This window comes from Primulina tabacum, chromosome 12 (assembly GCF_025594145.1).
Source record: "Primulina tabacum isolate GXHZ01 chromosome 12, ASM2559414v2, whole genome shotgun sequence".
Lineage (NCBI taxonomy): Eukaryota > Viridiplantae > Streptophyta > Magnoliopsida > Lamiales > Gesneriaceae > Primulina > Primulina tabacum.
Window position 1 is genome coordinate 3,186,209 of NC_134561.1, and position 11,490 is coordinate 3,197,698.

The 11,490-nt window shown below is 31.0% G+C and overlaps 1 long non-coding RNA gene across 1 annotated transcript; it reads left to right on the top strand.

Moving 5' to 3' along the window:
- LOC142520537 (uncharacterized) lies at positions 1 to 947 on the top strand. The gene is made up of 3 exons (XR_012813950.1): positions 1 to 121; positions 496 to 564; positions 688 to 947. It is a non-coding gene; the product is annotated as an uncharacterized LOC142520537 (long non-coding RNA).
- The last annotated feature ends 10,543 nt before the right edge of the window (positions 948 to 11,490 follow it).

An 11,490-nucleotide genomic window follows, 5' to 3' on the forward strand; every position in this document is an offset into this window, starting at 1 on the left:
ATCCCATAGAAATTTCCTCAAGGTTCTTAATAGCTTAGATTTTGATTGTGTGAGATCCGGTTATCAGAATTTCAATCCGAGCACAGTTCTGTGATTCTCTCGTCGACAGCTACAACTGGACGTAAGTTTTATTGAGTTCTGTTATCATTTTAAATTATGATATTGGAGGAATTATTATTTGATCATTATATGGTGTTCTGGATATGTTAGACATCGTAGAATCGAAGTCAGATCGAAGAACAGATTGATTATGGAATTGTTATGATTTTCTGATTATATTAATTGTAAATTGAACATATTTGGATTATTGACTGATTCTGGATTGTATCGGATATTGGTTATGATTTGTAATGGATATCTGTTGATATTGTATTGACGGGGATATCGGGATTGTGCCGTTATGCTGTTAATTTTGAATTAGATTCAGATTGATCGGATTTATTATGAAATTGGGAATGGAATGTTGATATAACTATTCTCGATATGCCATTTCAGATTGACAGAGACAGTCTTGAATTCAGAATTTCCAATTCTTCAGATCGAGACTACGAACGAAAGATATAAGTCGATTTTAACCGGGAGATTAACTTGAGTCAGATTGGACTCTAGTTTCCCTAAAACCACATACTTTATTTTATTTCAATTGTTTGACATTGATATGATTAATCTATTGATTATAGAAAGTAGAGAATAAGCCTATAGCTATTGAGCGAGAGTCATTGACAGAAGGGCCAGACAGTGATAGAGTGGTCATTGGCCCATTGCACATTGTCATAGGATAGCTTTGGCGGATATGCCAAGTCTGTGGCGGATATGCTAATACACTGGATTATTGACTTATATCGATATTGCTTAGGGGCGGATCGACTCCTATCGCTGAGATTCGATATATGTGTTAATGTCCAGGAACCGGGATCCCTAGATTAGAGATGAGTCGAGTCGGAGATGACGAGTTAGAGAGTTTTATCTATATTCACTAATGTGTCATAAATTATGATTCATGTTCTTAATACATGGTTTATGCTTTTGTATATGATTTTATGCATCGCATGTATACATTGCTTATACTGGGATTTTATTCTCACCGGAGTTATCCGGCTGTTGTCGTGTTTGTATGTGTGCATGGCAACAGGTGGGACAGAATCAGGGTCGAGGAGATGATATGAGATCGTGATTAGAGTGGAGACTACGGACTTTGACGTTGCTGTAGATAGGATTAAGCACTTGACATTTAGTTGTTGAACCTTAGTTTAAGTTCGATGTTTGTTGTACAAGACTTGTACTTTTATACTGATATGTATATTAGATTGAATTACATTACGTTCCACAATTAAAAAAAAAATTTATACCCAGATTAATTAATTGATCCATTATCCTAATGACGATTAAGAAGATGATTAGCGTCCGGGTCCCCACATTCGTGAACTTAATTTGATTTATGAAGATACAAGATTCCATTTGCTTAACTTGTAATCACAGAAAGAATATTAATTCTCACGTCATATTAATTTCAAATTTATCATGCATTAGCTTAATAGATTAGGTTAGTAGATCCGAAAATGATATCATCTACATATATTTGTACTAATAGTATATAATCATTTTTACTTAATAAAAAAATTTTTGTCTGCTGATCCGATAATGAAATCACTGTCAAATAAAATTGAGAAAAAATGTCCTACCATGCCCTTGATGCTTGTTTCAAGCCACATAGTGATTTGTGTAGATCGTAGATGTGATTCGGAAGTGTGTGATCAGCAAATCCTTGAGGTCGTTTAACATACAATTTCTCTCGCAATAGGTCATTTAGAAATGCCCCCTTTTTTTTTTTTACTGTATATTTGATATACCCTGAAGTTCTTATAAGCAGCAAAAGCAAGAAATATTCAAATAGCTTCTAATCAGGCTACTGGTGCAAAGGTTTCATCAAAATCCATTTCTTCTTCTTGGCTAAACACTTGTGCTACTAATCTTACTTTATTTCTTATTAATGTTACATCTTCACTTAATTTATTTCGAAATACCCATCGGGTAACGACAATAGACTGATGAAGAGGTCTAAGAAATATATACCAAGCATTATTCCTTTTAAATTGATTAAGTTCATCTTGCATGTCATTTATCCAACTAGAATTAGAAAGAGCTTCATCTATTTTCTTAAGTTCTAATTGAGAGATAAAAGCAGTGTGCATCTATTCATCAACTCTATTTTGTTGATGGTTCTGGCAGCTTAATACTCATGTGGGATTCCATGTTCTGATAAGTAAGCTTCAAGGGCTTTGTTAGTGTGCAATCACTTCTAATCTTGATTATTGAACATGATTTTTCATTTTGTACACGCTTAAAGAAATTAATCAGTTGTGAACATGCAACATATTTTCCATTAAGAAATATAATCCATGTAAATTTAGAAAAATCATCAGTTATAACCAATGTATATCTCATTCTCCCTAAACTTATTAAGATAATGGGTCCAAATAAATCCACATGTAAGAGTTCTAAGCATCTGGAAGTCAACTTACTTCCTTTATTTTTAAAAATAGATTCTACTTGTTTACCTTGTTGACATGCTGAACATATGTGATTTTTTACGAAATTAATGTTAGGTAAACCATCAACCAGATTTAATTTATGTAAATAATTAATCGACCTAAATTTTAAGTGATTCAGTCGCTTATTCCATAACCATTGTTTATTAGTAAAAGAAGCAACAAACCAAGTTGATTTAATAGGTTGATCAAATTACCAATAAATTTTATATGTAATTCCGTCTCTTATTCATCGCAACAATATCTTTGAGCCAATATTCTTAATTGTGCAAATATGCTTCTGGAATTTTACTGAATAATCATTGTCACAAAGCTGACTAATACTGATAACATTATAACACAAATTTTCAATTAATAGCACATTACTAATGACAATATTTCCGTGAATAATATTACATTTACCCGTTGTTTTACCTTTCGAATTGTTTCCAAAAGTAGTTTTTGGTCCATTACAACTGATGAATTCTAAAATTAGATTATATTCACCAGTCATATGCCTTAAGCATCCTCTTTCTAAGTACCATCTCTATGAATAGTGTGTTTCTTTTCCTGCAAACATAATAATAACTGGTACTCAATTTATTTGGGTCCAAACTGGATTAATCCCTTGAGAACCCACATATGTACAACTGTGAAGGATTTTTTACTTCGAATAGCCTCAGGATGTGTCCATAGAAGATATAACATTATTCTTAACAAAATGTACTATATTATGTAGTTCTCCCATATTGTCCTTGTCTACTATCTTCTATCTCTTCTGATTCTGTTTGAAATTGTAGTATAGGTATCGTCTTGCTTTCACTGAGGTTTGTGCTACTAAATCTTATTCACTACTGGATCTATTCTGCCAGTAGGCTTTTCTCTCGGTCTTATTATAACCTAATCCAAAATGCTTTTTTTGCTCATACGATTTACGGGTTTTTCAACTGGAATGACATGTTCATTATGTACATGTACCATACTAGATTTAATAAAGTGAATGTATTTCTCTTTGAACATATTCAGTTGCAGCTGGGTAATGGTTTCAGAAGTGCTTTCATGACTATTGAATCCAAGACTAATTCTGTCCCCGAACTGCTTGAGAAGCTATTGCTGCTGGTGAATGCATGAAATAAGTATTTTGTTTCTAACCCAGCCACTTTGAATTCGTGAACATTGCTACTATTCTGTTGCGAACAAGTTAACTTATTGATCTGATCGATTAAGCATTGGTTTTCAGTTTTAACTCACTCGAATGATTGAGACAGCTTCGTGTACTCCTCCATGTCATGTAATTATTAAGCAAAGTCATCACGTGTAAACTCACCAGAATCAAAATCAAATACCTCATCAGTATTTGAGGTTGGGTCAGTATCAACAATAAGACACTGAATTTCAATAGCATCAGTGCCACTCGATTTCTTTCTGATTCAGAGGACTCAGAACTTGATTTTGCTCGCTTTCTTTTACTTTCTTCAGCAACTATCGCTTTACGATCGTTTTGGGACTTCTTATCATTGCGCTTATATAATTTCTTCTTGTAATCATTTTCTTGGGCTTAAGAGAATCAACAATAAAGTGTTTAGTCTTCCCACAATTGAAGCTGGCTATGTCACCAGATGATGGCTCCTTCTTGAAGTTCCAGTTGGAATTCTGATAGGTTCTATGACTTTCTTCATGAATTTTAAAAATTTCTCGATGAATAGTTACATAGCATCATTGTTGATTTGCTCAGCATTTTTTCCTGGTATTGATTCGACCATGGTCACAACAAAGGCCTTGGTTGGATGATTTGATGTACTTTTATCAAGAGTTTTGTACAATCTGTCTTTTGCTATATTTTCCAAATTTGTTTTCTTCTTATCATCAGTAGTTCACTCTGACCAATGCTTCTCGATCATTTGAGATGCTCCATCTGATACAACAATTGCAGTATAATCTTAAAATTATCTTGATTGGTCATATTGTCGTCTTGAGTTGTCAAATGAGCTTGCATTCTGATTTTTCAATCATCAAACTCTTCTTTTGAGAGCATATGAATTTTTCTGAAGGATGCCATTGATATGTACCGGTGCAGAGGTCAAGAAAACTCTTTCTGATACCACTTTTCAAGATTGATGGAAGTGATTCAAAGGTGGGGGTGGGGGAGGTTGAATAAACACCTAATCAAATTCTTGGTTATTCTTCAAATAAATTATGCTGGAGTTAGTAGAAAAAGTCTGATTATTGACCGTCAAAGCTCAGTAGACAATTGATATATGATGCGGAAGATATCTGCCAAGACTTTGTGAGCAATACAATTCAATATTATAGAATATTAGACACAAAAAACCGTTTCAGGAAGTTCGAATGTTGAATCCTTCTACATAGGGGTGTCAATCGGGTAGGGTGGGTCGGGTTTCGAGTCAGCCCGCAAAAATTTTTTATTTTTTTTCAACCCGAACCCAACTCGAACCCGAAGAAACCCGAAACCCCCAACCCGAACACGAACCCGTATAATCCGACTCAACCCGCCTAACCCGAATTTTATTTATTTTTAAAAAATAATAATGAAAAAAATTCGAAAAATAAAAAATAATAATATTTTAATTTAAACACATAATAACAAAATTTTCGATTTAAATTTGAAAGTTTAATTGTAGAAAATTAAAATATATTTACTAAATCAAATAAACAATTGTTAAAAAAATAAAAAATAGACAAAATAAATATTAAATGATGAAAATTTATCATATAAATATACAATAAATTTTGTTCAAACATACAATAAATAAAAATATAGGTAATATTTTTTTAAAAAAAGTTTTCGGGTCAACCCGCGACCCAACCCGACCCAACCCGAAACCCGTCTAACCTGGCACTAAGCCGAAACCACCCAACCTGAACTCGACCCGAACCCGAACCCAAAAAACACCAATCCGAACCTGATTTTTTTCGTGTTGGGTCGTGCCGGGTTGACGGGTCGTGTTGCATTTTGATACCCCTACTTCTACATCTCCTCTTTTCCTGTTTCTAGAAGATATCACTAAAAGACTTTGATATTATAGTACTTTTATCTACCCACATCAGTATGACTTAATACTGCCAACTGAAACTCTTAGTACAATACGGATTTTCTCATAGAGGTTTGAATAGAAGTACTACTTCTATAAATATATAGTAACTCACATTTAATTGAAATGAATGAATTACAGTTAGTGTTTGAGTAACACAATTTGATCTCTGAAAATATCCGATATAAATTTGAGTGAGTGTGCTTCTGATTTTTGTTCCAACGGCATTTTCGAGTGTAAAATGATTGATCGCGTAAGTGTTGTTTGTCTACTGAAGGATGTTTTTGATCTCTGAAAATATCCGATATAAATTTGAGTGAGTGTGCTTCTGATTTTTGTTCCAACGGCATTTTCGAGTGTAAAATGATTGATCGCGTAAGTGTTGTTTGTCTACTGAAGGATGTTTTTTCTTTTATTGTTGATCTCCAATGGTAAATTCTGAACGGCTCTAAATCCATCGTACAAGGGCCATAAATATTGTCATATCACTTTTTCATGCCTAATTAGTGATGTCCCAAAATAAGGTGTGACAATTAATGCTTGTGATGCAGACTTGTCAATCATATTCAGAATAACTTCCTGATTTAGCGTACTGAATATTCTTCTGACTTTTTAATCTACTGAGTAAATTCTTGCTCATTATGACCTTTTGAATAATCAACAACCTCATACAAAAGTCAGCGTTCCAAATATTCAGTAGTTCTTATAATCTATTCTGGTCAAGGAGAAGCGACTATTGAATTTATCTGCTTCTGATTTGTGCTAATCTTTGCTGAATTTCGCTACTTCTAAATTTTTACGATATCAGTATTCATCATCGAAACTTAAATGTTCAACAATCAATTTAGAACTTATAATTTTCAAAAAATAAAGAAAAATTATTGGAAAACCCAATAAATGATTTTGTTAGGATCGAGAAAGAGTTTAGAAGGACGATGTTAAATAAACTCTTTAAGAAATTGACGTTTTTAAATTTGTTTACAATCGTTTTTAGGCGGTTGAAACTTTTTTCAAACAGTTAGAAATATGAACCACATAAAGAGTGCAGAAGACGGTTCAAATTTCTAATGATAGCTACAACCAGTTGGCTAGCTTGTTAACAAGAAACAGTTCAAAATGTAAGAGATTGCAGAAAGTAAAGACACGTGATTTCATGGATGTTCGGAGATAAAACTCCTACGTCACACCTTTTTCCTTTTTAGGAAGGATTCTACTAAAAAATTTGGCTTTACAAACTGTTGCAAGAGCCCACTTCAATCAGCACTTATCACACTGCTTATGTTGGGATTCTTAGTGATCACTTTATACTTCTGGATATTTAAGAACCCTAGGTTCACCAGACCATTCAGTAAATCAAATAACCCAAAGGTCAATGATATAAAGGAACAATATGCTTCGGTAGCACGAGGTTGATCTTTGAATGATCAGATAGATTTCTGATGAGTGCGTGCTTGAATGAGCAATAAAGAATGAAACTTTAAGTGCGCTCAAAATCTTTAGTTATGCAAGCTTAGTGATGTGATAATATAGCGGTTGAAAAGCTTGTATGTCGTAGAGTGCAAAAGTCAGCGATCTGTATTTGCATTCTTCAACTCTTCATTTATATAGGTCATCAGTCCAAAGGTCAGCAAAAGATATGTAAAGTAAATCTGTAGCGTTGAAATGATGTATCATTATCAGTTGCGAAAACATTTAATGTTCTCTTTGCTTGTGCAACTTTGAATCCCGTTTTCTGAAGAGTTGCTGTTAGATATCATCTTTATAGTAACTGTTATTTCCACCGGAACTTGTAGGATATTTGAACAATCTTTTCATTTTGGGATAGTGACATAAATGAAGATCTTTATCGAGACTGGAGCAAGACATGGTTGACATGTAGCGGTGCAAAACCATTGAATGTCCTGAGCTGGCTAGAGAATGTTCGTCAATCATCAAAATTTTAAGGATAATAACAATATCTTAACAGATTTTTCATAAGAAAACCAGAGAATTTTTAAATATATCTTAGAAGAATATTTAAAAAACAATTCATACCTAAGACCCAAAATTTCAAATTAGATTATATTTTTTTTATATGTTCGGTAGTAATAGTTATTCATGTTGAAAAAGCTATAGAAAACATGATATATAAACTACTGTAAGGTCTAAAAAATTCGATATATATGTTTTGCTCACTAATATAATCAATTATAACTTCTAATAAAACAATAATAACAAGAATATATTCGTTTTCAAAATTCAAAATTTTAAAAAAAAAACGTAAAGAACAATAACATTTTTTATATACTGTTTTTTTCATTCAATATTGACACAATTTGTCAAATCTAGTAACTTGATAACTTCTACATGTTAAAAATCTAGAAGTACCAATCAATTCATCATATTGGGCCCTTTTTCTCTAATTTTTCCAAAGTAACATTTGGGGAATCTTGACATTTTAGAGGCTTAGATCACTTTACATGTGATCGTTGTCTCATTCCCATTATCACTATTTTTCTTACACATTCAAAGTTGATGTTTCTAAAAAAATTTATTAAAGCAACAAAGGTAATAAAATCCCAATATATTTTTTAAAAAAAATTCACCTTAAATTTTTAATTTTGGTGTATTGAAAGAGATATTTTCACTTGTTAAAAAATTAAAAAACAATAATCGTTCGTGTTCAAAAAAGTTATTTTTATTTTATTAATTAAGTTTATAGATTTTGAATTATCATATTCAAATAATCAGTTAAATTTATCATATTCATACCCAAGATGGTAAAACTTTAATGTATATTGCAATGGGCGCATCCCTCTAAATTTACTTTATCTTTTTTATCAGCAGGTAAGACTTAAATTATGTATAAAGTTCATTGATGACTGTAATAATGTGAGCTCAATAATAATGTGAGCTCAATGGATTTGTTGATCAATAACTGGGTGCAGTTAATTTGAAGTAAGTTTATTGACCGAATCACGTTAAAATTGCTTTCTTGCTCGAACTGGAACTTGCGTGAATAGTAGAAGAACATGTCATTCGGATTAGAGCTGTGGCACGAGAAGGCCCGTGATAAGGTTGGTGTGCCTTACTATATGGGGTCCTTGGTTAACTTCCAAAGTGTCTTCCTATGGTCCACCACGAGATGAATCATGTGGACGAGTCCTAAAGGGTATTCAACCTTCTGTAGGTCTCGGATGGGAGTGCATAAGCACTAGTAGCACAGGGTGTCACGGAAGCCCTTGGGAGGACCTCGGTTCCGCACTAGTCGGGAGGTGTGAATGAGAAAGGCTATGGATTTTGCTTTCAGGGATGTTAATTAAGGACAAAAAGAAAGAAACCGCTCATGAATAGAATAGGATCAAAGGATTTTTTTTTTTCTACTTTAAATTTTTGTATGATTTTTTTGGACGGATTACAAAAAAGAGTAAAATAATAAAAATCTTTGGCCACTCTAGGTATAGGAAGCTCCATTTTAGAGCACATGTCGTTCCCCTTTCCAAAGTCCTTTCTTTACATTATATCCTTTCATTTACACTTTTGTTTGACTCATATTTCCTCTTATTCTGATTTCGACCACGGACGAGGGAACCTGAAGCTGCCCTAGGGTCCTCCATTTATTTTATTTTATTTTTTTTAAAAAAAAAAGTGGGTTGGGGTTGGTGTTAAAGGAAATTCAGACTCACTTAGTATCGATTCTAATAAAACTTTTGCCCCACTATAGCAAAGAAGACTTTTGTGCGTCTCTGATTGCAATTTTCACGGTGAGAAAGTAGCCTTCGTTCCATGTAATACAATAAAAATCTCAAATAATCTCGTGATATACACTTATATAGTTATATTATAGATCATGAACCTATAATATATATATATATATATATATATATATACAAAAATTTGTGTGAAACGGTCTCACATGTTGTATTTTGTGAGGCTGATATTTTATTTGGGTTATCCATGAAAAATATTACTTTTTCTTGTGAATATCGGTAGAGTTGATCCGTCTCACAGATAAAAATTCGTGATACCGTCTCAAAAGAGACCTACTCATATATATATATATATATAACATACATATAAATATATGACTTCTAATTGTGAATTTTCCAATATACCCTTATTCATTTAATGAAGCAAATTAAATCAATAATTTTTTTGATGGGTTCTTTTTTAATTTATTGTCTATCTTAAATGTCTTTGGATATTAATACATATTGAATTTATCAATTTACCCATAATTTTTCTTTGTTGCTAACTAAAATTTGTTACTAAAATTAGTGTATTTCTTCATGGTTACTAATGAATATTTAATATTTATATCTTATCTTTTTTTATTTTATAAATTGATTTAAGTAATAATTAAATAAATAGTTACTCAATAATTTAGTGATTTCATTTATGATTCATTATGTATTATGATAATATTTTAGATAATAATGCTTTTAAGATTAAAGTTTCTATTATTATATATTTTGTTATCAATTTTCAATTGCGTTCTAAACATAATACAAAGTATAGTTATATTAGCATTATTTTATTACGAAATCATCGTATATAATATATTGATTTGTTATCTTGTTTGTTCTTTTCAACCAATTAATTAATTTCTAATTATATATATATGATGAAATTATATACATAAAAAACAATTTTTTCTCTTTTCTACATATTAATTAATTTATCATTATATACGATGAATTTATATATATAAAAACTATTTTTCACATTTCAAAATAACAAAATTGTTATTTAATATTACTCACTTATTAAATTAACTAAGTTATGTTTACCAATTCATGGTGCATTATTTCTATGATTGCAACTTAATGAAGCATAAGTGATGACATATATAGAGTGGTCACCCTAACAATTAATATTTGTGTTTAAATTATTATTATTAATTAAAACTACTTTGTGTTCGATGAAATTATTTTATTAGTGAAAATAAATTTGATTTAGAAAAATGATTTCTAAAATGTAAAATAACAACTATATCATATCTGTTAGGTGCAATAATTGTTTGTTTATGTAAGGTATAACAATCCAAATGTGACGTTTGAGTTGTTTTACGATTTTAAAAGATTTTAATTAATGTTGCATCGTTACCCCCGGTTATAACTTTTGGTAAATCGACAAATGCATGATCTTACAATTGGTATATATAAGAGTCAAAGTCATGAGATCGATTCTCATATATTGCAATTAGTGTAATTATTGGAGTGCAATAATTGTCCTTGTTGGATACATCGATCGAATCATGACGATTGAGCTACTATACCGTTTAAAATATTTGAGTTGATGTGTAATATCTATTCTATAAAAGGAAAAAGTTAAGCAAAATTCGCAAGAAGTTAAAAGTTAGCAAAAACACAATATCTATTTAACTTAATAACAAGTTTAGAGGTTTTATTTTAACATCATTATGATAATTTAGTTAATTAATAGAATTTTATTTGACAATCACTACATGCACTCCATTTAAATACATTGTGATTTTGGTTTTAGTAAAATTTACTATTCTCTTAATTTTATTTATATTGTTTTTCATTGTGAATGATATTTGGATAAAAAATATCTTTGTTAATTTGAGAGAGCTGTCATTATGTTATAATCATGCAAATTGAAAAATGTTATATAAATAAGTGAATATATTTGATTTATCGTCATTGTGTATTGTTATTTATTGTGTTTTGATATATTTAGATTAATAAATACTCATAAACAAGATGTTATTCAAACGATTTTAAAAATTATCTAAATCTCGTTATTATATTTTTCATTATTAATCACCCACGTGCATCGCACGTGATCATTCCTAGTATATATATATATATATATATAATGTTAGAAGTAAGTCACAAAAATCAAATAAGAAGAAAAACAAGAAACTATTTTCATGTGAAATATAAAGTGACCAATTGATCTTGCGG